A 26,509-nucleotide genomic window follows, 5' to 3' on the forward strand; every position below is an offset into this window, starting at 1 on the left:
CTTGACAAGTAGTGTGTAGGTCCACACCTGGTATCTGAACCTACAAACCCCAGGCAGCCAAAGCAGAGTATGTGAACTTAACCACTACACCACTAGGCCAGCCCTGAGAGTTTCTTTTCTTAAACCTTATGAACCAACCTCTACTAGCTTCAAACTTTTCTTATGCAGCGCCCTCACCTCTTTTAGCCTTCATAGAATGGAAGAGAGTTAGGGCCTTGCTCTGGATTAGGCTTTGGCTTAAGGGAATGTTGTGGTTGGTTTAATCTGTATAGACTATGGAAGCTTTCTCCATATCAGCAATAAGGCTGTTTTGCTTTCTTATCACTTGTGTATTCACTGATGTAGCATTTTTAATCTTCTTCAAGAACTTTCCCTTTGCAGAGCCAGCCCCGCGATCAAGTGTTTAAATTCACGTGCTCCCCTTTGGTTCCCTGGGGTTTCACCGGTTTGGATCCTGGCGCAGACCTAGCACTGCTCATCAAGGCATGCCGAGGCAGTGTCCCACATGGCAGAACTAGAAGGACCTACAACTAGAATATACAACTATGTACTAGTGGGTTTTAGGGAGAAGAAGAAAAAAGAAAGACTGGCAACAGATGTTAGCTCAGGGCTAATCTTTAAAAAAAAAAAAGGAACTTTCCCTTTGCATTCATAACTTGGCTAACTGTTTGGCCCAAGAGGCCTAGCTTTCAGCCTATCGCAGCTTTTGACATGCCGTCCTCACTAAGCATAATCAGCTCTAGCTTTGGGTTTAAAGTGAGAGACGTGTGACTTCCTTTCGCTCAAATACTTGGAAGCCATTGTAGGGTTATTAACTGGCCTGATTTCAATATTGTTGTGTCTCAGGGAATAAGGAAGCCCAAGAAGAGAGAGAGAGAGACAGGGGAACGGCTGGTTGGTGGAGCAATAAGAACACACACAATGATGAAGTTTGTCATCTTATATAGGCGTAGTTTGCAGTGCCCCAAAACAATTACAATAGTAACATCAAACATCTCTGATCACAGATGACCATAACAAATATAATAATAATGAAAAAGTTTGAAATGTTGTGAGAATTACCAAAATGTGACATAGAGACATGAAGGGAGCAAATGCTGTTGAAAAAATGGTGTGATAGAATTGCTTGACACAGGGTTGCCACAAATCTTCAATTTGTAAAAAGAAGGATATCTGCAAAGTGCAATAAAGTGAAGCACAATAAAATGAGATATGACTAAACTGTGTATTGTCGATTTTAAGGTGCACATTTTTGGTACATTGTAACATCTCTGAAATCAGAACGTGTCTTATAACAGCCAAAATGTTATTATTTGGCATAATTTATTTCTCAGTGTCATATACTATAATGGTGCATTTTACAATTGATGGCATTTTAGATTAGATGAAATATGGTAGCTCTTTATTATGAGTCTGTCTCTCCTAGACTGTGAATGCCTTATGTACTGTAATACTCTAATTCACATAATGCATAATACATATGTATTCCATAAATAAAAATTGTCTAATTGAATGGGTGGTACATGCACTAGTGCACAGAGGATAGAAGAAATATCAGAAGACAATATAATTTTGACTGGTGAATTCTGAATACGTCTGTGGATTGTACCAATGTCAATTTCCTAGCTTTGATACTGCACTATAATTATGTAAGATGTCATCATTGGAGAAATACAATTAAGGGTACGTGGGCTCTATCTGTACTATATTTTGCAAATTCCTGTGAATCCAGAATTATTTATACTCTAAAGCCTTTTTTTAGGATTAAATCCACAGAAACCCATTAAAAAGACAAGCTGGTTTTGATACCATTGTGGACTGAAATCAGAATGACACATAACATGCTCAATAACTAGTTGCTATTACAATTTTACTTATTATTGACTTTCCCTTGACCTATCGAAATTACCTTGTTTATGTAACTTGCTAACAGAATTCATGGGGTGGCTATTCAAAGCCTCTTCTTGTTAACAGACATTCACTGGGGCTTGAGCCTATGATTTCTCTGTATCATTCAAAAAATAAAAAATCTTAACCTCACTTTTAATCAAAAAAGTGATCTCGTCTCATTAGTCAAGGTGCACAGTCTGTGTAATAGTTAAAACCCCAAATCTCACTTAATATTAAAGCTTCCCTCACTGGTTGGTTCTGCTGGAGCAGACAAAGAGGGCTGGTGACTTCTTTTCTGTTTACTAAGCTTCTACTCACATCTCTTGCCCTCTTTTCTCAAGACACTTCTGGATTTTCCAGGCTGGCAGGAGAGGCATAGGAGGTAATAGGTAGGAACAAAGTCTTTACTTCACTGGTGCCACAGCAAATGGATGATGGAATCGTCTGGGATTGGAGAGTTTTTAGAGCCAGCACTCTCCGGACTTTGCAAATGGGCAAACCTGACTCTCTTCCTTATAAGCACCTTTGTGTGTGTTTCCCATGTATGGGAGCTTCCTACTAGTTCTCTCGGCAAGGGTAACATCTTCTGCTAAATGCTACATGCAGACAGCCTTCAGTACAGGCCGGGTTCTCTCTCTGTTCTACTGCTTCTTGCCTGTGAGCCCTCAGCAGGGTCAACACCAGCCCCAAACATCAGGATCCTTATCAGTCTCCTCAAATAATCTTCTCAAAGTTCTGCCTCCCGCGAGACTCTTGTCGCGTGTTGGGGGTCAGGAAAATGGAATATATCACACCACTCCAAGATTTTCCAAAGTTAGTAGCCTCTCTACTTTCCAACTTCAACACTTTCATAAATCTGAGGTGACTATTGGCTGAGGCTTACAAAATTGGTGGTCCGCTAGCTCCTTTGCAAGTCCTGCACTGTCCCACTTCAGCTGCCGTCCATGGTATGAAGGCCTCAGCAAAGATGGAGGTAGAAACACTGCCATGTTTACAACCACCTCACGAATTTATTCTATGAAAAAAAGAACACGAAACCTTGGATATCAAGAAACTCTATTGCCATTACCAATGTCTTTTCCAGACGGGTGATTCTTTAAATAATCAGGAACTTAAAAAGATCAAAATCTTTAAGTTTGTTTCCAAATCATGTCATGTATCTGAGACACTTAATCGTTTTAATATGTATTCAAGAACATCTATATTTCTATCAAACAGAACATGAGGAGTCAGGAAATTTCAACTATAAATTAAATAAAGTTACATCAAATAGCATTAATAAATATATATATATGTCTGATAACACAGGTTATTTCTGTAGCTTAGCTGGCATTATACTTTAAGCACTTTTATTAAAGAGACTATATCTTCAACAGTTGTGCTTTTTCAGTATTTTAAGATGTAAATACTAAACATATTAAAAACATGTAAAATAAAATCTATGTGCATTTGAGGATGAGTTTCACATCTAATTCTGCAAAGATAGCAAGGATTGTGTGTGTATATATACACATGTATACATATATATATACAGACATATATGTAGCTATATACAATATGAGCAGACCTTGCTCTAATGTATATTGAATTTTTAAGATATCGTTTTGAAGTGGCTTTGTGTAATTTTGATGATCTTGTTTAATAAGGCATTTAAAAACAAAACAACAAATCTGAATAAAATATCCCCTCTTTAAAGTCTCAGTCAAAGGCTGTACACATGGAAGACTGAAAAATAACCAGCTTTTAAATTCTGTCCTTTCAACAATACAACCGCACTTTCAAATGTGCTTTGTTGTTTTCTTTTAATTCACTAAAATTAATCTTATAGATGTAGATGCCAGATTTGCATTAATTAAAACTCTACTGTAGAAGCCAGGCTTAATTGCAATCAAATTTGCTTAATTATGCATGGCGAGAGATTCCCAAACGAGAAAGGTTTTAGTAAGGATTTTGGTTTTTTGCATTGACAAAATAAATTGAAATTGTCATTTTTTGTGTTTTATGTAACACTTGTAAATAATTTGTGGAGCACCTTAAGTCTTCTATGTAAAGCAATGTTATTGCTTAAGTAATTATAACAATCTGCATTTTTCATTGTTAATTGTGGGTGTCAGACTCATTAATTTTAATTTACAGACTGTAATGAAATTAAGAAAATTTTATGCTGATCTGCTGAAACTTGTCTTACAGGAAGTTGTTTAACACAACTAAAGTTTTGAAAAAGTCAAGGCTCATTTTTGTAATTTGTATTTCAACCAATACAAGCATTCCACAACAGTTTTTCAGTAAAATCTTGCTTCAATACAAAAGCAGATCAACTTTATGAACAATTTGGTTTTTAAACATTTTAAAATGTTTCAAGTACAGCACTAATTAAACGTAAATTTAAATTTAACTTAGAATTAAACCTTTCTTTAAAGAAAATCTGCAAACATTAAAATATAGTTTCAATTCTATTTCATCTGTTTTCTGTAGAAGATAATGTTATGGGGGAGGTGGGAAGACAGACAAAACCAAAAATCAATTTAATCATCCTTAAATCAGTGGATCATCAGTGCACTGACTCACATTTCAATGTGGATCATGCATAGTGTTTTAATCTCAGATATCTGTCATATATCCATAGCTTTAAAAACTGCATCTACAATCTCACTTGATTTTTAAATGTGAATTTAAAACAAAGTAATTCATTTGAATATTAGCAAAGCATACACTTAAATAAGGAAAGTTAATGATAAGGAAAAATGACAAATCTTTTTGATTTTCCTGTTAAGGTGTTACACTTTGCTCTTGAAGCCTGTTTAAACTTTAAGTGGTATAATTATTAATATAAAAATATAATGGAAATAGAAAGTATCTTTCATGCTTCTTTAGTAGCAAGTCAACTCTTAGGGAAATTAGCTAAAGAGCTTTCCCCTCAATTATTATTCATCCAATTAAAAATTCCAAAACAATTACTATAATTCTGCTTAAAACCAAGCATGAAAGTTTGGTAGTCAAATGCGCTTAAAATTGTTGAATGTCTCAAGAAGAAAATGACAAAGCAAAGATCATTCCATAGTTAAGGCTAAACTTTAATTACAGCTCTTTTTAAGTCAGGTTATTCTGAAGAGGTGGAATAAATCATCAAAAGGGTCTTCTTGTCAGTGCGTCACGGCATGTGGTACTCTACAACAAGGTATTGGTGGTGGGTCAAAATCTTTTCCCTTTATTAACTCAACAGGAGACATAATAGAGATAAGGAATGCCTAGGGAAGATACCAAATACACAAATAAATAAGTAGCAAGCGCCTAACAGAATCTTCCGGTAACTCATAAACAATGAGAAGAAGACAATGTGGTTCAATGTTTAACAAACTGACAGTGAAAATTCAGAAGAGCACTTCTTCATCCAAGGCTTTAGTTGGAGGACCACTTTTGCATTTTATTTACCTTGATTAAGCCTCAAAATCTGTTCATTTTGTATTTCTTCACAAAAACATTTAATCGTTATTCCACTTTTTCCATTCTTAATTCTAACCAATTTTCACCAGCCCCTGGGAAACCAAAAGGCTCCACCACCCCAAACAAATTATTTTATGATTTTCTTTGCCTGTCTTTAGGATATCATAAAGAACTTCTTTATTAGAGATGCATTTATATTACCCTGAGAAAAGTAAGATTTTTATATTCTATCATTTTTTTAAAGCCCAGGTACAGTTATACACCAATGCACTAACACAATTTGTTTTCCGCTGCTCTTTGCTCTTTAGAATCATTTTCTCTCTTGATTATATTTTTATCTCTGTTCGTGCTTAAATCTTAATTTTTAGTTTACTCTCTTGTTAGAAAGTGATTTCTTCACTCTCTTGTCTCCCTTATCACTCTGTTCCTAATTCCTAAGCACTTTCTCCAGCCATATTTTCACCCCTTTCTGTTACTCTTTGTTACCATATCCTCTATTCCATTCTGTGTCCCATTTCATCCTGTCCTCTCTGCCCCTGGTTTCACCCAGAGATGCTATTATGGTGATTGATTTACACAGTGCACAACATTCCATAGGTATCATATTGCTATACAACATACACATCCCATACAACAATAAATCTAAAAATAACTAGCAAAAGGAGACATTTAAGTTGAGAGTTAAAAGTGCTAACAGGGTCAACTGGTACAGTCATTGTGTGGATGGTGGTTTCACTACCTTGGAGACAAATGGGCAAAAGCCAATGGAGCTGGACACTCATGATGAAACCAGTAATAAATCAGACACAGAGTATAAGCATGAATCAAATTACTATACTCAAATAAGAGCTAGGCACAGACTTGAAAGGAAAATATGTCATTTTCTTCCCTTTCCCACCATCTCACTTCCATCCATCTTTTGTGTCTCTTACTTGATGCCTGCCTTTCTCGTTCCCGCTCTTATTTTAAGGTTTCCCTTATTCTATAATTTTCTAAAGGAGCAAGATTCATACCCTAATCCTGAAGTGCTTATGCTTCTTATTAAATGTAATTCGATGTGTTAAGATTTCAGTGCTCTAAAGAGTCAGGTGTGTAATGATGAATAACATCTGTATACCTTAAGAAGGGAAAGCCTGTTCACAATTCAGAAATGGGCAGACATAACAGCTAAAGATAATTTGTAATCTTCACATGGACTCTAATAAGAACACTCTATCATTTATAGGAAGATGTTGCTTTTTTGTTCCCTTCTCTTCTGTTCCTAGACTCACATGATGTCAATTGTTCTTTCAATCATTCAGTAACCACCCTCCACTCGGGTGTAGCCACAAGTGCCTCTGTGTTAAACCACCTGTGAGACATATTAAGTACAACCTCAAACAATGCAGCAGAAATATTGATTCGCGGGAAACAATAGCACCAGACAGAATGAACTAGCTGTTCTCTTAAATGGGCCACTCATTTAAGGCCAGAACTCAGGTTGGGTTCAGAGGAGAGGCAAAACAACAAGTGGACTTCGCAAACTTCTGAGCTTTTCTTTAAGCACTTGAAATTTGTCTTTTTATTATGGAAAAATTCAAACATGAAAAAATAGAGACTAGTACAAGGAATGCCATGTACCTATCATGCAGCTTTACCAATTGTGTTTCCTCCCTCTCCCAGAGTCTCCCGCCGCTATGTCTCAGACATATCATATACTCCATAAACCCCAGTGCACCTTTAACCAAGTGGTAGCTTCTCTTTGGTTTAAAAAAGAGCTTTTTTATCTTTCAAATATCAGTAAAAATTTACTATAATGTTGTGTCATTTCAATTAATAAAAAATATTTGTCAGCTGTGTACAAAACCTATGCTGGCCACGTTAGTGAGGATCTGGAGAGTTTCAATGCTCTTTGAAGACTTTTAACCAACACGCTTTTTCAATGCCATCCGTGTCCCCCACCTTCAGAAGTATCTGGTGTCTCTCATTTTGAGTCTATTCAGGGTTCTTTAGCAGAAATTAATGTACATTTGTTGTTTTTTCCCTCTGGTTTAAAAACACAATTATTGTTAATCTGGTATTCTCCAGTCTTCAAAATGCAGTTGGCATCTCTCCTACTGATATATCATTTACATTTTCTTTCTTTTTATAGGATTTTACCTCTTTCATTCTCTCAGTTTAATTTTAGCTAATTTCTGGAATAAATAGGTATGTTCATAATCTAAGCTTGTATGTCCCCACTTTAATGTTTAAGACATTTTTACTTGAGTGTTGATACTTAAAGTTGGTAGCACATTCTGTGTGATAATTGTGGGATTCTGATTGGTAAAGAGGAGAGGACAGAAAAATCAGATTAAAGAACAGGCAGTTAACAAAAATACTGTTTATATCTATATTAGTTTATTCTACATTTGATTTTTTCTTTATATTATACTTTCTTTATATGGATAGTCATTATATACACTATCTCTATATTTTGATTAATAATGCATTTGCAATTGATGGAGAGATAAGGCAGAGAGGAATGGTAACTTTCACATGTCCCCAGTGTAGTTTCATTCTTTTCTGGAAAAATGTCATCTACAAAACATACTGCCTTTTTACACTATTTATAATGAGCCTTTTTCTGCAACATCTGTCTCAGGAAGATGTAAAGTAGGAATCGTGTATGGGTGATATGAAACCATCAGCTGAAAAATGTCGGAAGAAAAACAGATCCTGAGAGAGCAAGCTGTAGTGACCTGTGACTGTATTCAAAACAGTTGAGACTGTGGAGTGATCTATGAAGATTATCTTCTCTCATGTTTTGATCTGGTTGCATTCTAATTGATTTGTTTACAAGTCATAGAAATTAACACTAAGTATGTGAAGGTCCTCAGGAGGGGAATTTAATGGAGGAATACTGGGCAGCTCACAGAAAGAAGATAAGGCTGGAGAACTAGGCTCAGAAACTGGGCAGGAGCAGGGGATCCTCTGGGAGACGGATGCAGGGTCTGCTCACCTTCTCTTCTGGCCAGCATCTCGGGAACAATGGAACTCCAGCCATGTCTCTTTGCATCACCCTGCACGAGTTTCCCAATCCTAAGGGTCCTCTTGGCTACATCCTTGTCTGGTGCCTGCTCTTACCTGTTTCAGCCTGGAAAAGAAGAACTTCCAGGAAGCCCCTCATTTGACGTTACTTGTTTGCCGTATGGGAGAGCATGGAACCCTGATTACGATGCCACAAAGACTCCATACCAGGGAACAGGGTAATTCCCAAAAGGAAACCTGAGCATTGTAAATAAGAGAGAATGGCTGCTGGAAAGGCAAAATAACAAAAGATTACTCCACACCATTATCGTTCTTTTTCTATATAAATCTATTAGTAATCACTGCAAAGATGAGAAAACAGCAGACTTTTATGAATAGAATAGGCAATCAGTTGGATTATTATCTCTCTGTTTTCTTTAAACCTCTTCTGCCTTGAACGACTCCATTCTTAACATTTTGCTAAAATATTACTGTCTTGCTCTCCACAAGAGTGAACCCTCCGCTGTGTAGTCTTTCCCAACTCCGCTTGACCTTCTTCAGTACTCCCTGAAGTACCCTGCACCCCAGACAGTGTATTCATTATATTTGCCATTGAAAATATGTGACCATGAGCAAGCGATGCTGCAGAAGTAGTCAATACAACGTTACATCACTCTTCACTGCATTTATTTTTGTAGCAAGAAAGTACAATATTCAAAATTTAAAAGAAAAAATCCAGGCTAGGAATATGTCCCCCAAACGAGGCATTTCCAAGTGTGAATTGTGATTCCTAATAATAATATCTCATATTTCTAAGTAGATATAACCTTTTATTTGATTATCAGAACAATCATGTGAGCTTGGCATTATCTTCTAGAATAAACAAATGAAGAAAAAGAGGTAGATAAATTAAGTAATATGCCCAAGAATGTACCAAGAGTAAACAAAAGAGCAGGATTCAACTTTAGTTTTCTGAAAGTGGGTTTGATATTTTTTCACCACAGGAGTGAGGAGGAGATGGATGGGAGTGGAAGAAGTTGAACAGGGTCAGTGGTTTGTACCAGAATTATCACTTGAGGTATTTATTCCAAACTATGTATTATATTCATTCATTCAACCCGTATTTATTGAGCCCCTGTGTGGGCCAGGCACTCTTCTAAGTACTGGTGTGTATCTCAGTAAACAACAGTAAACAAATCCCTTCCCTGTGGGAGAAGATGAATGAATAAGTAAATAAAAGATGTGTTATGGTCGAAGGTGATGAGTGCTATAAAAACAAAAATAACAGAGAGGAGACTAGGGAATGTTCAATTGGTGGCTAGTATGAGGGTAGCAATTTTAAATAAAGCAGTCCAAGAAGGCCCCACTGAGAAAGTAGCATTTGCATAATGTCCTCAGAAAGGTGACATGATGATCTACACCTTTGTCTGGGGAAAAGTATTCTACTCAGTGGGAATAGAAGGTACAAAGTCCCTGAGCAGGGGTGTGGTGACGTGTTTGAGCAACAGCAAAGAGGCTGGTGTTGCAGAATCAAAGTGAGGAAGTAGAGCGTATGAGATGAGGTCAGAAACGTAATTGGGGACTAGATCATGTAAGGCCCTAAAACACAATTAAAACCATTTTGGCTTTATCCTTGAAGGTAAGAACCTGAAACCATAAAACTCCTAGAAAAAAATATAGGCAGTACACTCTTTGACATCAGTCTTGGAAGCATCTTTTCAATTACCATGTCTACTGGGACAAAGGAAACAAAAGAAAAAATAAACAAATAGGACTTCATCAGACAAAGAGCTTCTGCAAGGCAAAGGAAATGAAGAACAAAACAAAAAGACAACCCACCAACTGGGAGAGAACGTTTACACATCATATATCTCACAAGGGGCTAATCTCCAAAATATGTAAAGAACTAACACAACTCAACAACAAAAAACAAACAACCCAATCAAAAAATGGGCAGAGGATATGAACAGACATTTTTCCAAAGAAGATATACAGATGGCCGATAGGCTCATGAAAAGATGTTCAACATTACTAATGAACAGCGAAATGCAAATCAAAACTATGCTAAGATATTACCTCACACCTGTTAGAATGGCTATAATCTCCAAGGCAAAAAATAACAAATGTTGGAGAAGATGTGGAGAAAAAGGGAACCCTCATTCACAGCTGGTGAGAATGCAAACTGTTGCAGCCACTCTGGAAAAGAGTATGGAGACTTCTCAAAAAGTTAAAAATAGAAATGCCATACGATCCAGCTATCCCACTACTGAGTATTTATCCAAAGAACTTGAAATCAACAATTCAAAGAGACTTACGCACCCCGATGTTCACTGCAGCATCATTCACAATAGCCAAGATGTGGAAGCAACCCAAGTGTCCACTGACTGATGACTGGATAAAGAAGATATGGTATATATATATACACAATGGAATAATACTGAGCCATAAAAAAGATAAAATCGTCCCATTCATAACAACATGGATAGACCTTGAAGGGCAAAATAAGCCAGACAGAGAAAGACAAACACCATATGATTTCACTCATATGTGGAAGATGGACAAAGAGAACAGTTTAGTGGTTACCAGAGGGGAAGGGGATTGAGGATTGGGCAAAAAGGGTGAAGGAGCACATTTATATGGTGACTGACAAATAAGGAGGTACAACTGAAATTTCACAATGTCATAAACTGTTATGACCTCTATTAAAAAAAAAAATTTTGGCTTTGTTTCTGAGTGAAATGGGAAGTCTTGGAGGGACTTCTCCAACAGTGATATGATTTGACTTTCCTTAAAGGACTATTCTGGTTGCTGCAGTGAGGCAAAGGAGGACTCAGTGAGAAATTTAGGAGGCTACTGTAGTCATCCAGAAAAAAGAAGACGGTGACTCAGATGAGGACAGGAGCACAAAACGTGATGAGAAGTGGTCAGATCCTAACTATATTTTGAAGGCAGTGCCACAGGCTTTGCTGTTATATCGAATGTAGGGTGTGAGAGAAAAGGAGAAGTGGAGCATGACTTCATTGAGATGTCAGTGGAGCAGGTTGCAGGGGTAAACCAAGAGTTTCATTCTGAAAAAGTTAAGTTTGAGAATCTTATTAGATGTCTGAATCTAGATGTTGCAAAGGCAGTTGGACAGTGGAGAAATTAGGTTAAAAAATATATTCAGAAGTTATTTGCATATCGATGGTGTTTAAAGTTGTGTGCTTGAATGAAATATCAAGGGAAAAAACAGATAAAGAAAAGATGGAGTCCAAAGTCTAGCCCCTGGGCAATCCCAGAGCTAAGAGCTCAGGGCCCGGGATGATAGAAGAAACCAGGGGCATGTAGAGTTCTGGAAGTCAAGTGAGGAAGTATGTCAATGAAGAGAAGCAAAGGTCTTTGTTAAATGCCATTGATAAGCTACATAAGAGGATAACTAAAACATTGACAATTCAGATTGAGCAGCATCGGTGACCACAAGAAAAGTAGAGTTGGTGCATGTGTGTTTGGGATGAAGGGTGGGGAGGCTGATTGGAAGAGTTCAAGAAAAAATGGGAAAAGAGAAGTTCGAGACAGAATAGAGTCTACACTTTTACACAGTTTTGTAGTAAAGGGCGTTAGAGATATAGGAAGTATCGTAAAAAGGAAATTGGGAGCAAGAGAAGATAATTTAGTATGGGAGAAATTACAGCACTTTGCTATGCTGAAGGAAGAGGTCCCAGAGAAAAGGAAAAGCACTTGCTACAGAAGAGAGAGGGAGAGTTGGTGCATCAATGTCTTTGGGTAGAAGAGTGCAAACAGAGAAGTGGAGCACGAATCAGGAAAGTAAACAGAGCAAATGGACACAGATACGGAGATGGAGATGGCGGTGGGCTTCAGAAGTTCTACTTGGACTGATTCTATTAACGCAGTGGAATGGGAAGCAGTGTCGTCAGTGGAAATATAGGACGGCTTCTCAGAGAGTGGTTTGTTTAACAAGAGATTACTAGGCTGTTGCTATTACTGTAATGTTGTTATTATTCTAAGAGTCTGAGATATTTGGGAAGTGACTAAGGGAGGGTAGAGAGGAAGATCAGGAGGAGAGTCACCAAACTGAGAGCGAAGCTTTGCCTCCTCCTGCCTTCATTGCCAACTCTCCCTGGGTGATTCGTCCCCCACCCCAAAGCACTCCCACATCTATACCTCAAGAAGGACCACACGATGCTGGAGCACCTCTTCACTTTAAAGGGATCTTGGCAATTATTTTCAGGCTTGATCCCTTCTCACAAGATTTAAACCTGTTTCTCCTGCCTGGAGCACTATTCTCCCAGATCTTGGCATGGATTTCTCATCACTCGGATTTCAGTTCACATATCTTTTTTTCTCAGAGACCACCTCAGACCATCTGCTATGGTCTGAATGTTTGTGTCCCCTCAAAATTCATATGTTGAAATTCTAACTCCCAAAGGTGATGATGTTCATATGTGGGGCTTTTGGGAGGTGCTTAGGTCATGAGGGTGGAGCCCTCTTAAGTGGGATTAGTGCCTTTATAAGAGAGGCTCCAGAGAAGTTTCTAGCCCCTTCCACCGTGTGAGCACACAGCAAGAAGGTGCTGGCTATAAACCAAGAAGAGGCCCTCACCTAACCATGCTGTCACCTTGATCTTGGACTTTCAAGACTCCAGAACTGTGAGAAATAAATTTCTGTTGTTTATGAGCTACACGGTCTGTGCTATTTGGTTATAGCCGACCAAATGGACTAAGATATCATTCTAGCAAAAGCAGCTCATCCCCCTTAATCTCTTTCCACTCCTTAACATTATCATCTTTTTTCTTCATAAAGCTTACCAGAAATTATTATGTGTGTTTTCTTGGTTCGGGTGTTTCCTGTCTATCTCCTTCTACTACAATATAAGCTCCATCTGGGTGGGAACTGAGCCTCTCTTCTTTCCTGCTGTACACCCAGCACCTAAAACAGTTCCTGGCCAAGAGTGGGTGGTCAATAAATACTTGCCAAATAAACTAATGTACAATAACAAGTCTTTTCTGCAATATGTTTGACAGAAGATAATGTCCACAAACGGACATTTATCAGGTGATCACAACTTTATAAGTTATTTTTCTTAATTTTAATAATATGTCTTATTTAACCTAATATACCCAAAGTATTAGTATTTCAACGTGTAATCAATAAAAAATTTTTGTTTTTTATTTTTTTCAGGTGTACCTCATTATATTTCAATTTCTGTGTCATGTTCACCTCCCAAAGACTAACTACCATCCATCACCACACACATATGCCGTGTCAACTCTTTTGCCCTCCTCCCTCCCTCCTTCCCCTCTGGTAACCACTAATCTAATTTCTGTATCTACGTGTTTGTTCATTGTTGTTGCTTTTATCGTCTACTTATGAGTGACACCGTATTTGACTTTCTCTGTCTGACTTATTTCACTTAGCATAATACCGTCAAGGTCCATCCTCATACTCCATTTTCAAACAGATATAATTGTCAGAAAATTCCTGATTGTGTTAAACCTAGATATTCTCCCCCATGACATCTGCTCATTGATCCTGGATCTACCCTTTGAAGGCCTGAAGAAGACATTTAATTTCTTGCCCACATACTTCATCGATGTCCCAGGTCAGGTTCCTTGGGAAGCAGACTCTGAGGTGGAGATGAGGATGCAGGAAGTTTGTGAAGGAGAGCTCTTGGGAATTAACACATGCAGAGGAGTGAAGAAAGCAGGAGGAGGGACAGGCAGAAAAGATGGTCACAACAAAGGCCCAGGTGGTCTCACGGGTTGCCCTGAACCTGGGATGGATCTTCAGATTGTCCCATCTTGAGGCAAGAGGAGCAGGCCTTTGTACCTCGACAGAGAGGCAGAAAAGGCTCAGTTGTCAACACTCAGCAGCTGGGGAATGAATACCTCAGTCCTGAAGGAGAGGATGTGGTAGCTCACAACAACAGCCCCTACAACATATCTGGAGAGAGGTTTTACGTCTTTCGTGAGTAGTTGAGTGCCTACACGCGCGCGCGCACACACACACACACGCCCCAGCTTTACTTTTGCAGTTTTGATACCCTTGAGGATTGGGAGTTGGGAAAATTGTATTCCAGAACTGACTCTGAGGCTAAGCTGTTCAAGTGGGAACAAGTCTCAGAATATCTCTAGGTCTCAGGTTTCTTTTTACATGCAAAATTGGGAGATGGGAGATTTTTAATGAGGTAATTACTAATCTGTATTCCTGTTCTCAAACTTTAGGATGGTTAACAATGTTATGAATTTAGTTTATAAATTATATGACTTATGAGTCATATGTTTTATGCCAAAGTCTTTCTGGTTGCTCTCCTTTGGACACTCCTTGTTGTCACTGAGCATTGGTACCTGGTCCCCTGTCCTGACTTAATCTTAGTGCTTGTATTAGTTTCCTGCAGCTGCTGTAACAAATTACCACAAATTGGTGACATAAGAATTAGGAACATTCTCTCACAGTTATAGAGGCCAGAAGTCCTACATCAGTATCACTGAGCTGGGATCTAGGTGTCTTTAGGGCTGTGCTCCTTCCAGAGGCTCTAGGAAAGAATCTGTCCCTTGCCTTTTCCAGCTTCTAGTGGCTGCTGGCACTCTTTGGCTTGTGGCTGCATCACTCCAATCTTCGCCTCCATCTTCATATCACCTTCTCCTCTTCTGTCTGTGTTCAAATCTCCCTCTTCTTTTCAGGATAGATGTGATTGCATTTAGGGCCCATCCTGATAATCCAGGATAATCTCCCTGTCTCAATATCCTTAGCTTAATCACATCTGCAAAGACCCTGTTATAATATAAGGTAACATTCATAGATTCCAGGGATTAGGATGTTTATATCTTTCAGGGAGGGATAATTTTTCAGGCTACCACAGTGTTCAAGATATCTTTTTGAGGACTGACATCATATTTATTGATTTGTAATTTCTGTAGCAACCTGTACTTGTCAAAATAAACTAGGTTATGCTGTGGCAACAATAACAAAGTCACCTGAAATTTCAGTAGCTTCACATATGAGAGCTTATCTCCCACTTACGTGCGAGTCCAGTGTAGAGGTGAAGATTCTGCTCCACTTCATCCTTCAAGGACTCAGGCACCTTCCATCTTGGGGTTCCACTCTCCATCTGATTCATGATACCCTTTCCATTCAGTTGGCAGATGGGGAAAAGAGAGAGGATCATTCACGCTTGTGAGGTTGTGAGGTGAACACCAGCAGCCTCTGCCATAGCATCTTTTGGCACTTTTTCCATTCTTCCTGTAGAATACTGTATTATTGTTCAAAATATTCATTGTCCCACCCTGGGATGCCCCACCCTTTGGCCTCCCTCCTTGGAGGATGATTGTATGTCTTCACTCTAGAATTCAAGCATGGCCATAAACTTGATTTAGCCAATGAAAGGTAAGTAGAAGTGACAACAGTAGTCAAAAAACTTTGGCCTTGACCAGAACTCAGTCATGTCTCCACTCCTATGTTTAAGGTAGGCCAAACAATGTCTAGCTATAAGATCAGGAAAAAGAGGAGAACACAAATGTTGGTGAACCCTAGCATTCTCTGCACAAAATTAGTCATCTTTTTGATACTTCTGCCCTTCTCCATGTGGGAAATTATAATGTCTTCAAAATATCTGCTGTCCCTCCCTGCAGCTCCCTCCCTTTGGCATCTTTCCTTCAAGGAGGATTATATGTCTTCATCTGGTTGAACTCAGGCATGGCTGTGTAGATTGCTTCGGGCAATGAAATATGAGCAGATGTTACAAGAGTCATTTTAGGAACTAGCACATGGTTCAGCCATTTCTCTTTTCCCTCTGCCATGAGACAAGCAATGTCCCAGATAAAGGCTGCTCCATCTGCCTTGGTCATGGAATATAGAGATCATAGAGCAGAGAAACCTGCAGTCAACCATTAGAACATGTTGAATGAGTTAGAATTTAACCTTTGAAGCTGTAAGCCATTCAAATTTTGGAATCTTTTGTTAATACAACATAAGCTGATAAATTCATTTCATCATTTCTCAGAGTTTATCAATGATAACTCCATGAACTACAGATGATCTAAACTCAAAGAAAATAGCTAGAGCTTTTCTTACAATCTTCTCATCTCACTCACCCATCTTAGATTCCTGAATGTGCCTTTACCTTTCCAGAAGACTTCCATTTTTCTTTCTTTAAATTTTTGTTTCTTTCTTAGTTTTCTTTATCTCTTTCTTCTCTTTCTTTATCCAAGTCACTAAAAGTTTTCTCTGCGCATTTAAGCAAAACAAGAAACTCAAATTTACAAGTTTGTCATTTCTGTATCTAGAATCATTTAATTATGTTAATGCTCTAATTCAATGGTGTGCTAATGCTGGCTCATATTAACTCACAGAATCTATTGTTAATTTTTCAGGAACGTCATGAATGTTTGTTAAACACAGCCAATAGGAAAAATTAATTTGCGTCTATTCTCAATTAGATAAACTATATTTAAAACAAAGGTAATAAATAATCAAAACTCATCATTTCCTAATAATTTCACTAGATTTTACTATTATCAATTCTCTAAAGGTTGTCTATTAGACCTGTATGGAGGAAATAGTATACAGTGATGTGCTACCTCGCGCCTCTTTCAAACTCTGCATTTAGTAATTTCACTTTGGTAGCTTAAAATCAGGTAAGATTGGAGTATTTGCATCATGAAAATCAGTCTACTTTAGAAATCAGAGCTTTTCTTTTCTAACTTTTACCAGCACTCCAATGTACATACTGCTTCTAAAATCACCATAAAAAACTATATAAATTTTAAGTCTAAAACTAAGCAAGGCTTGAGGGGCTGTTTTCATTCTTTCATTTTTTAATTTCTATTTATTTATTTATTTTGAGGAAGACTGGCCCTGAGCTAACATCCGTGCCCATCTTCCTCTACTTTATATGTGGGATGCCTGCCACAGCATGGCTTGATATGTGATGCGTAGGTCCACCCCCAGGATCTGAACCAGCAAACCCTGGGCCACCAAGGCAGAGCACATGAATTCAACTGCTATGTCTACTAGGCCAGCCCCCCCTGGTTTTTATTTTATGTTTTATTTTCAAAGAGTTTTCTTCTTTTTATTTTTATTTTTTGCTGAGGAAAACTTGCCCTGAGCTAACAGCTATGTCAATCTTCCTCTATTTTGTATTTGGGTAGTGGCCACAACATGGCTGACAAGTGATGTAGGTTCATGCCTGGGATCCGAACCCCAAGCTGCCAAAGTGGAGCACGCTGAACTTAACCACTATGCCACGGGGCCAGCCCCTTGAGGGGCTGCTTTTAGAGAAATACATCCTCTTCGCTTTCAGGAGATACTTTCTACATCTTTGTAAAGATATTTGTGGAATACCCATTTTCTCCTTTAAAAACATGTCTGACTTTATGGGAACACTCTGATATAAGAACTACAATGTGAGTTAGATGTAAGTCTGTTAGAATTAATTCACTGCTCAAGAAAAGAGATCAGCAGAAAATAAAGGGAGATAAAATTTGGTAGGCTAATAAGATGACTGAATTTTCTGACAGGATTAATTCATTTGTAATAGCGAAGAGGATCTGGATTACTGAAGGGGCAAGAAGTTTCTGCTCTATAAGAAACTGTTTACATTACCTACACCTATTGCTGTGATTTTAATCTTTGCTTGAAAAAAACTAAAGCTTTCATAGGCTAATCATCTTCCTTATCTTTTTATTCTAGCTAATTAGTAATTATAAATCGCCTATTTTAAAAGAGGATCTAGGACAAAATGAGAATTTTTAAAAAGTTACATCAAGCTGGGCTCAATGCCTGGAAAAATTAAAAATTTAGTTTAACACTCCTGGGATTTCTGTGTGTGTCTATGTGTCTGTGATTGGTTTATTAGACATAACTAATTGAAAAGAAAAGATAAAATAACTGGAAATTAAACCTCAAATAATGTTAGTCAGAGATAAGAAGGTATTTTTTTAATCAAAGTTCAATGGACAGAAAAAAGTCTATCAAGTAACTTAATTCAATGTTTTTTTTTGAGGATATTTAAGGTGTTCAATTTGCCTGCATTTAGCAAATACTAAGAAATACACTTATTAATGGAGTCAGGCATAGAAAAGTTTGCAAGGGAGAGAAAATAGGAGCTAAATAATAAAAGCAAAGAGACAAGCAGAGTATCTAGCAGATGGAGACAGACATAGAGCAGAAAGAGAAAAAGAAAGTGGGGAACATACAGTATTTAAAGGATATTCCAAGGAACACTCTTAGGCTATGAGCATCACAGTAGGTTGTCCTCCTGCCCTTGAGTAATTTGACTAGCCACTATTCTCAGCTGTTTAAGTGTATAATCTTCTCAAAGGCTATCTTTGCTTTTTTTTTACAGTACCTAGTATAGTGCTCTGTTGTCAGTGACACTTCATAATTTATCACCTAGTTAGTTAATATTTATCCTGGAAACTTCACAGGCTCTACTTTGTTTGGATCAAACCAGAAGAGCCAAACCAATGAGAATGCATACCCTAGAACTGATTATCTATGACCACAACAATATATCCATATTAGATGCTTGCCAAAAGAAATTCCACCCAAAAGAGAATCAGCCAGAAGGCAGGGCAGTCCTCCGCTTGGCCTGGGGTCAAAAGGGTTATAGAAGTATAAGAGAACAGTACTGTATAGTATGGTAGTTGTAATATTGTTTTGTTTTTACTTTTCATGCTGTCAATGTAATTTTTTTTGTTTTGTTTTTGGTGAGGAAGATTGACCCTGAGCTAACATCTGTGCTGATATTACTCTATTTTGTGTGTGGGACACTGCTGCAGCATAGCTTGATGAGTGATGTGTAGGTCCAGGCCCGGGATCCAAACCTGTGAACCCCAGGCCAGTGAAGCAGAGTGTGCAAACTTAACCACCACACCTCCAAGATGGCCTCCTGTCTGGAGCCAATTTTGAGGTCCTGGCTGGAGGCCTGACAGTTTTCTCCCTTGAGGAGCTTAGTCCACACCCCAACCACTTCCCACATAGGACTCTCACACCCCAGGGCTGCTAATCACCTAAATCTCCCCAGAGCCAAGTACCAAACAACTAGGGAGAGCACCTATGCTCTGGAGCTGGTGAAATTATTCAAATTAGCCAATCCACAGGGAACCTGAAAACCTAGATCACTCCACCCCACTTGCCACACATAAGCTGCTCCCTACAACCCCAGTTTGCTGTTACCCTGTCCCTGGATGCAAGCCACTGTATGGCCCTGCTTGGAAACTTCCTCTCATTTGGAGCTATAAGCAACAAAAAGTTCTGCCTTTCATCTAACTAAGTGTCATAGTGTTGTATGCTGTCATCGAAAAGAATCGTTAAATCTTATAAAATAGTTGTCACATTTAGATAGAAAAAGATTAAGATAGGGGGCTGGCTCCATGCGGAGTGGGTAAGTTTGCATGCTCCGCTGCAGCGGCCCAGGGTTCAGATCCTGGGCGTGGACATGGCACAGCTTGCCAGGCCACGTTGAGGTGGCATCCCACATCCCACAACTGGAAGGACCTGCAACTAGGATAGACAACTATGTGCAGGGGGTTAGGGAGATAAAGCAGAAAAAAAAAAAAAAGATTGGCAAAAGTTGTTAGCTCAGGTACCAATCTTTAAAAAAAAATTTTTTTAATTTAAGAAAATAAAAAAAAGAAGATTGGCAACAGTTGTTAGTGACCATTCTTAAAAAAAAGAAAAGAAAAAGATTAAGATAAAGGAATAACCAACCAATGACAATGACTACATAAGATAATTTTTTATCAATATATTTTTATCAATATATTTACCAACATAAAAAAACTTAAGCCTTGACAATCAAAGTAGTTAAGAAAATGCTCAGCACGCCACATCCGGTGACATTACTTCTCAGTTCTCTTCTCTCCCCGGAGCCACCAGTCAGAAGAGAAGAATTCCAGAAGGAAGCTATAAAATTGCCCAGATCTCTCATGCTGATCTCTTCACCCTATCTTTAAACTCCCAAAAACCCATCTTAATCTTTCAAGATTTTGAGGGTCAAAGAAGCATTTTGGTCTATTCTGGAAGCTAGAGGTAGGTAACCGTTAGCAATGGGGAAGTAAACCCACCATTATAAAAAAAAATCCCTTAATCTCCCTGAGCATAAGTTCCTCATCTGCAAAACCTGAATAATGGTCTCTAGGTCATGAGATTAATTGAGATGACAGATGTACAGCAGTTAGTCTAGTTCTTGAAACAATAACCTCTAATTCATGGTAGCTGTATGTCAAAATAAAAATTCTGCTACTAAACGCTGCTTAATCCTTCAAGTTATCTTTCATATCTATTTCTACCATTTTAGGCACATGACTCTTATCCTAGCAAATCCTTTTTTCCTGATCAAGTAGTATATAATTCACCCCAATGTCTCCTTCCTTCCGATTATTCTACAGATGACTTCCAGGGATGCTGTTAAAGGAAATACTGATACCCTAGTGCTTCAAGTTCAGACTCTTCTTTCCTCATTTTCAAAGTTTCAGTTTCCTAGGTCCATTCACCCTGCATTTCCTCAGCTACACATCTAGCCAATTGTTCCCAGTCACTGAAACATGCTTCTATTAACTAGAACAACCTAGCTCCCTACCGTGCCCTCAATGTGCCATTCTTAGTCTCACCACTACGCTTTTTCCTGTTCTGCAACACCCTCCTGGGAGCCCCTTTAAAACAAAAGCTTTACTCAGTCTTCAAGCCAGTTCAGTTACATGCGTTCCATAAGACTTTCTTTATCTTTTCAAGGTTATCTCCACTTATCTTTACTTTTCCCTGCCTTCTCTGCACTTGAGTCAGGTTTTATTGATACCATGGAATCTGGAAACTTATTTTATACCCCAAAGAAAATTATAAATATTATTAAGGCAAAAACTATATCATTCAGGGGCTGGCCCCATGGCTGAGTGGTTAAGTTCGCGCGCTCCGCTGCAGGCGGCTCAGTGTTTCGTTGGTTCGAATCCTGGGCGCGGACATGGCACTGCTCATCAAACCACGCTGAGGCAGCGTCCCACATGCCACAACTAGAAGGACCCACAATGAAGAATATACAACTATGTACTGGGGGGCTTTGGGGAGAAAAAGGGAAAATAAAAAATCTTAATAAAAAAAAACTATATCATTCATTTCATTTGGTGGCTTAGCACTTGGAACTAAATGTATTCATTAAAAATTTGATTAACTGAAAATAACATGCCTAAAACAAAAACTGGCGTTTATGGAAGATTTACTTTGCATCCAGCACATACACTTTACACATAATCATTGCCCAGAAGAGCTGTTGTGATGATTATGGATTATCGCCCCTTACAGATGAGAAATCTGTGACTCAGCAATGTTAAGTCACGTGTCCAGGTTTCCAAATATTTCCTGAGAGGCTGCCTCTCTCGCTTGAGTCCTCTTCCAAATACACAACAGTTGACTAGACACATTGGTCTTTCTTCTTTCCTTTGAAGAGTCCAAGTTCATTCCTGTCTCAGAGTCCCTACACTCCTGGTTCCTTCTCCTTCCTCCATATCTTCACATCATTGCCTCCTTCTCATGACGAAGGTTTCCATGCAATGTTCTCTCCTCCGATAGACCTTTCCAGACCACCCGAGCCATAGTGGTCCCCAATTAACCCACCATATCATCCTATTTAATCTTCTTTATAACACTAAGGAAGGCTCCAAATTATCCGTTATTGCTTACTAGGTATAAATAAAATAAAACTCCTGCCATCACAGAAGTCTCTACACTACACTTAGACTACCCAAGCCAAGGTTGGCACTCTGTGTTTAAGGTGTGCTTCTGAAAATTGTGAACCGAAGTCATGGAAGTAGTTAATATCATGTATTTTTAATCGAAAAAGTCCATTAACTCGTTTTTGTTCTATTTGCCTTTTAGCAGTAATATTCCTATTTGCAGTCAAAATAAACGATAAAATCCTTTAGATTATAAAAATTATTATGAGTCATATGAAATTGCTGCCTTTCTTGGTAGAAAATCTTGTAATATTGGCGATTACAAAAGGTTCAGCCAAACTGCCTAGCTTTAGCGACTGGTAATCTTTATACCCCAGTTATAGTTTCCTATACCCCAGATTGCTTTCCCCTGAGTTATCACACTTGAGGAAAAAAATTACCTTCTATAATAGTTTACTTTTCTGAACAGGCTAAAGGTGCTTTCTTCACCATGACAAACAAGTCATGTGCTAAAGAGAATGCTGGTATTCCTTTGCTACATTTTGTGGAAGTATATGTTGTGAAATAGTTAAACATTAGCTTGATTGTGTAGATAAAAAAGGGAAAACACTTTGAAATAGGCATGGTTAATGACTCCTTTTTAAAAGCAAAATCTAACTATAGGCACATACACACTGAGACACAGTGCATCCATCAACCTCAGAAAAAGGTTTCTGGTCTGAGTATTGACATGCAAGATAGTGGCAGAGCTCAAGATAATGGAGCAGCTTTATTCCTAGAGTGATGTTCTTAACCAGGACTTCATTGATGTGTGTGAGGTTTCCTGAGAGAAAAGAACAAATCAAAAATGATTGGATTTCTGGGGGTCACAGGGGACTTATTTTTTCCCAGATAAATTATGTGGAATTTTCCTACAGGTCACTAGAATCTCACTGATTCTAACTTCAAATCTCTCTAAATTATTCGTGTGTGTCATCCAATTTGTGGATTATTTGTAGCATTCTTTTTCATTCTTGCCTAGTATTTACCCACCAACTGACCCACTTGAACCAACCCCCTTTCCTGGTTACCCATCAACATGGACTCAGAGAATAGCGGCTTAAGTAAATCCAAATTAAGAAGGCAAATCTTCCCAATTTAAAAGTCGGATAACACACTCCAAAATATTTTGAAATCTTATATCATGTTAGATTATTTGTGACTCTTCATACCTTTCCTGGGGTGTGATTTGCCATCTTTATTTGGATGTTTGATTCAACATTCCAAACGTTTATCACCTTCAAAGAATTCCATGTGAACTTGAGATACATTTCAGAGAGGTATCACAGCATAAGTTTAATGTTACTAGGTTTAAATTATAGTTATGGTTTGCTGAAACAGAACAGTAAGCTTCTCCACCCATCAGTTTTATATAAATCAGACCTAATATTTTTAATAAAAGCCACTGAACATGAATAATATTGCCAAGAACTGCATTTAAGAAGTAAAAACACCTAAAAAAGAAAAAAGAAACTAGCACTGATTAAATCACAGTTCACTGAATGTTAGACTTCTCCTTATAACAAGCAGGAAGCATTCTTTCCAATTCACAGAATACTTTCAGCTTTAGGTACTTCTGGAGCTTTTCCTCCATCTAGGTTTTCATATCTTTGAATTTAGAAAGCCTGGCACTGGCCCGGTTTTTCTTGCTCAGCTAGCAGCTAATACGAACATCTTCCTGAGGAGGAATCTTTATAGGTTGAATGTTTTCAAAGCCCCCTCAGGGACCTGGCCTGGGAAAGAGAGAAATGTGTGGTACTGCTTGTAGGGAACAAGAAGAGAAATGCATTTGTAGTGGAGCTTGGTGTTTCATCAGGAAGACTATTGGCAATGCTAGGAAGATCTGGGGGAAATATACAAGTTTTGTGAAGCCATGTGCTGTGTTCTGTGTTGCCATGAGCTAAATAGTGCCCCTCCCTCCAAAACTCATGTGTTGAAGTCCTAAGCCCCAGCACATAAGAATGTGACCTCAATTAGAGATAGGCTTTTTAAAGGAGTAATCAAGTTAAAATGAGGTCATTACAGTGGGACTAATCCAACATGACTGGTTTCCTTTTAAAAAAGGAAAAATTTGGACACAGAGATACATACAGGGAGAATGCCATGTGTACTTGAAGATGGCCATCTACAGATCCTTCCCTCACAACCTTCAGAAGGAACCAAGGCTGCTGACACCTTAAATGTCAGCTCTGCCCCTTGTAAGTTACTTAAAGTTCTGAGCCACAGTTTTATGATGTGTAAAATAGAGATAGAACTTGCTGAAAAAGTCTCTGTTATTAAATAAGAGGAGTAGAAAAACAAGCCAAACAACACTACAATGAAGCAACCAGCCAAATCCAAAATGTGAGATCCCCTACAGGGTAAATGGCCCAGTTTCCTTAACAAATAAATGGCATAGAAAAGGTCAGAGTGACACTTAAAGATAAAAACAAACAAACAAAAACAATACAAAACTCAATATGTATACCAATCAGATGCTCTGTGTGCAACTTCTTTAGATTCTGATTTAAGCAAGCCAACTGTAAAAAGATTTTTTAGATAATTGGGGAAATTTGAACAAAACTGGATATTAGGTAGGTCTTATTAACATCCTAGCAGATTTGGGGGGTGTGGTGGTTGTGTGTAATTGCTATGGTCTGAACGTGTCCCCTCCAAATTCACCTGATACAATTCTAATGGCCAAGGTGATGGTATTAGGAGGTGGGGCCTTTGGGAGGTGATTAGGGCATGAGGGTGGAGCCCTTATGAAGGAGATTAGTGTCCTTATAAAAGAAGCTCCAGAGAGATCCCTCACCCTACTTCCACTGTGTGAGGATGCAAGGAGAAGTTTACAACCTGGAGGACGGCTCTCACCAGAACCAGACCATCCTGGCACTCTGATCTCAGACTGCCAGCCTCCAAAACTCTGAGAAGTAAATTTCTGTTGTTTATAAGCTCCCTAGTCTGTGGTATTTTGTTAGAGCTGCCTGTAATAATGGCGTATGGCTACTTTTCCCAAAGGTACTTATATGTTATAAACATTCCGTAGCATTTGTATGAAATATCAGGGATTTGTTTTAATATATTCCAGGAAAAAATATGAAAATGTAGTTGTCACTGAATCAGCAAAGTGCTGATACTTATTGAAGTTGAGTGATGAATATATGGAGAATCGTTATATTGTTTTCTCTCCCTTTGTGTATATTCAAAATTTTCCATAATAAAAGGTCTTAAATATCATTTTACAGATATTTACTAGAAACTTGTTAAATTCAAGTTTTCTTCTCTTCTGATACGTTTGTTTTTGGATCAGAAGATAGTTTTTCATTTCTATTAAATAAAAGAGGAGAATCTTTCCTAGCAAATCAAGTTTTTGCTTAACACCCTATAGAATGGCCCACTGAGTAACCACCACAGTTGCACATCAAAGTTTTTCAAATGCCTTAACAAGAAAGTTTCTCAAAACAAATTCATATGGGCAAATATGACCCCAAAATGAGAAAGGTTTTCATCCACACAGTAGAAATTTCAAACATGTTCTGCTCTGGATAATGTAAAAGGGAAGGCCTAGGACATGCACACATGAAGGGGTTCTAGCTTACTTTCTTATGAAAGAGAAATGTGCCCAGGAGATAAGTGGAGGGGACTCTGACAAAGGTCCGTGAGCTCCCTGACACCCTTGGGGAATAAAGGCAGGCCACACAGAAACAGCAACAAAACCAGATAACTTTCTAACCTCTGACCTTACAAAGAATATACTGTGTTAGGAAAGAGGTAAAAAAAGTCTCTGTGACCGTGCATTGGGTACATGACTTTCAAAATTAACCGTACATTCTATAACTAAAGAAGTAATATATTCTGAGTATAGAAAATTTGGAAAGGTATACATGGTTATAAAAAAAGAAGTAAAAGTCACTATAATTTTGTATCCTAGAAATAACCACAAGTGACATTTTATGGATATTACTTTCAGGCTTTCTCTTTATATATATGTATAGAGATAAAATATATAAAACTCCTTTTCAATAAAATTCAGATTGTACTGCAGAGGAAATTTATATATTGCAGTTAAAAACCAATTTTTAATGACTGCATAGTATTCCTTTGTTAAAATAATGTAGAATAGAGAGCAGAGAAAGATGTGAGTTGAGCACATGTATAATTGACTCCACAATCACCAACTACCACACCCCCTTTCTAAAAGAAATGAATTTTTATAACCAAAAGGAGAGGAGGAACGGTATCAACACTAGGAACTAGAAAAGAGAGTTATGAAAATGACAGAAACTTCAAGAAATTTCTTCTAGACATAATGTAGGCATTAGCAGATTAAGGAAGACCAAGCAAAGATGATTCATCACAGAAAGTTAGGGCTGGGGATCCGGGGCCTCCTAAACACTCCTGGCCTGAGAGGGGCAGAGCCAGGCTCTGAGCAGGACAAAAACATTTCCAGATGAAAGTCCTATGGATAAACAAAACTCCAGGGGAGATTCCAGGGCAGT

The 26,509-nt window shown here is 38.2% G+C and overlaps 1 long non-coding RNA gene across 1 annotated transcript in view; it reads right to left on the bottom strand.

Moving 5' to 3' along the window:
• Nucleotides 1-3,494: 3,494 nt before the first annotated feature.
• The window catches only part of LOC138918535 (uncharacterized), a 29,647-nt gene continuing 6,632 nt past the window's right edge, over nt 3,495-26,509 (bottom strand). The window contains exons 3-4 of the long non-coding RNA XR_011428008.1: nt 16,442-16,545; nt 3,495-15,445 (exon numbers count right to left, since the gene is read on the bottom strand). This is a non-coding gene — a long non-coding RNA (uncharacterized lncRNA). The remainder of the gene's footprint in view (nt 15,446-16,441; nt 16,546-26,509) is intronic.

This window comes from Equus caballus, chromosome 17 (assembly GCF_041296265.1).
Source record: "Equus caballus isolate H_3958 breed thoroughbred chromosome 17, TB-T2T, whole genome shotgun sequence".
Lineage (NCBI taxonomy): Eukaryota > Metazoa > Chordata > Mammalia > Perissodactyla > Equidae > Equus > Equus caballus.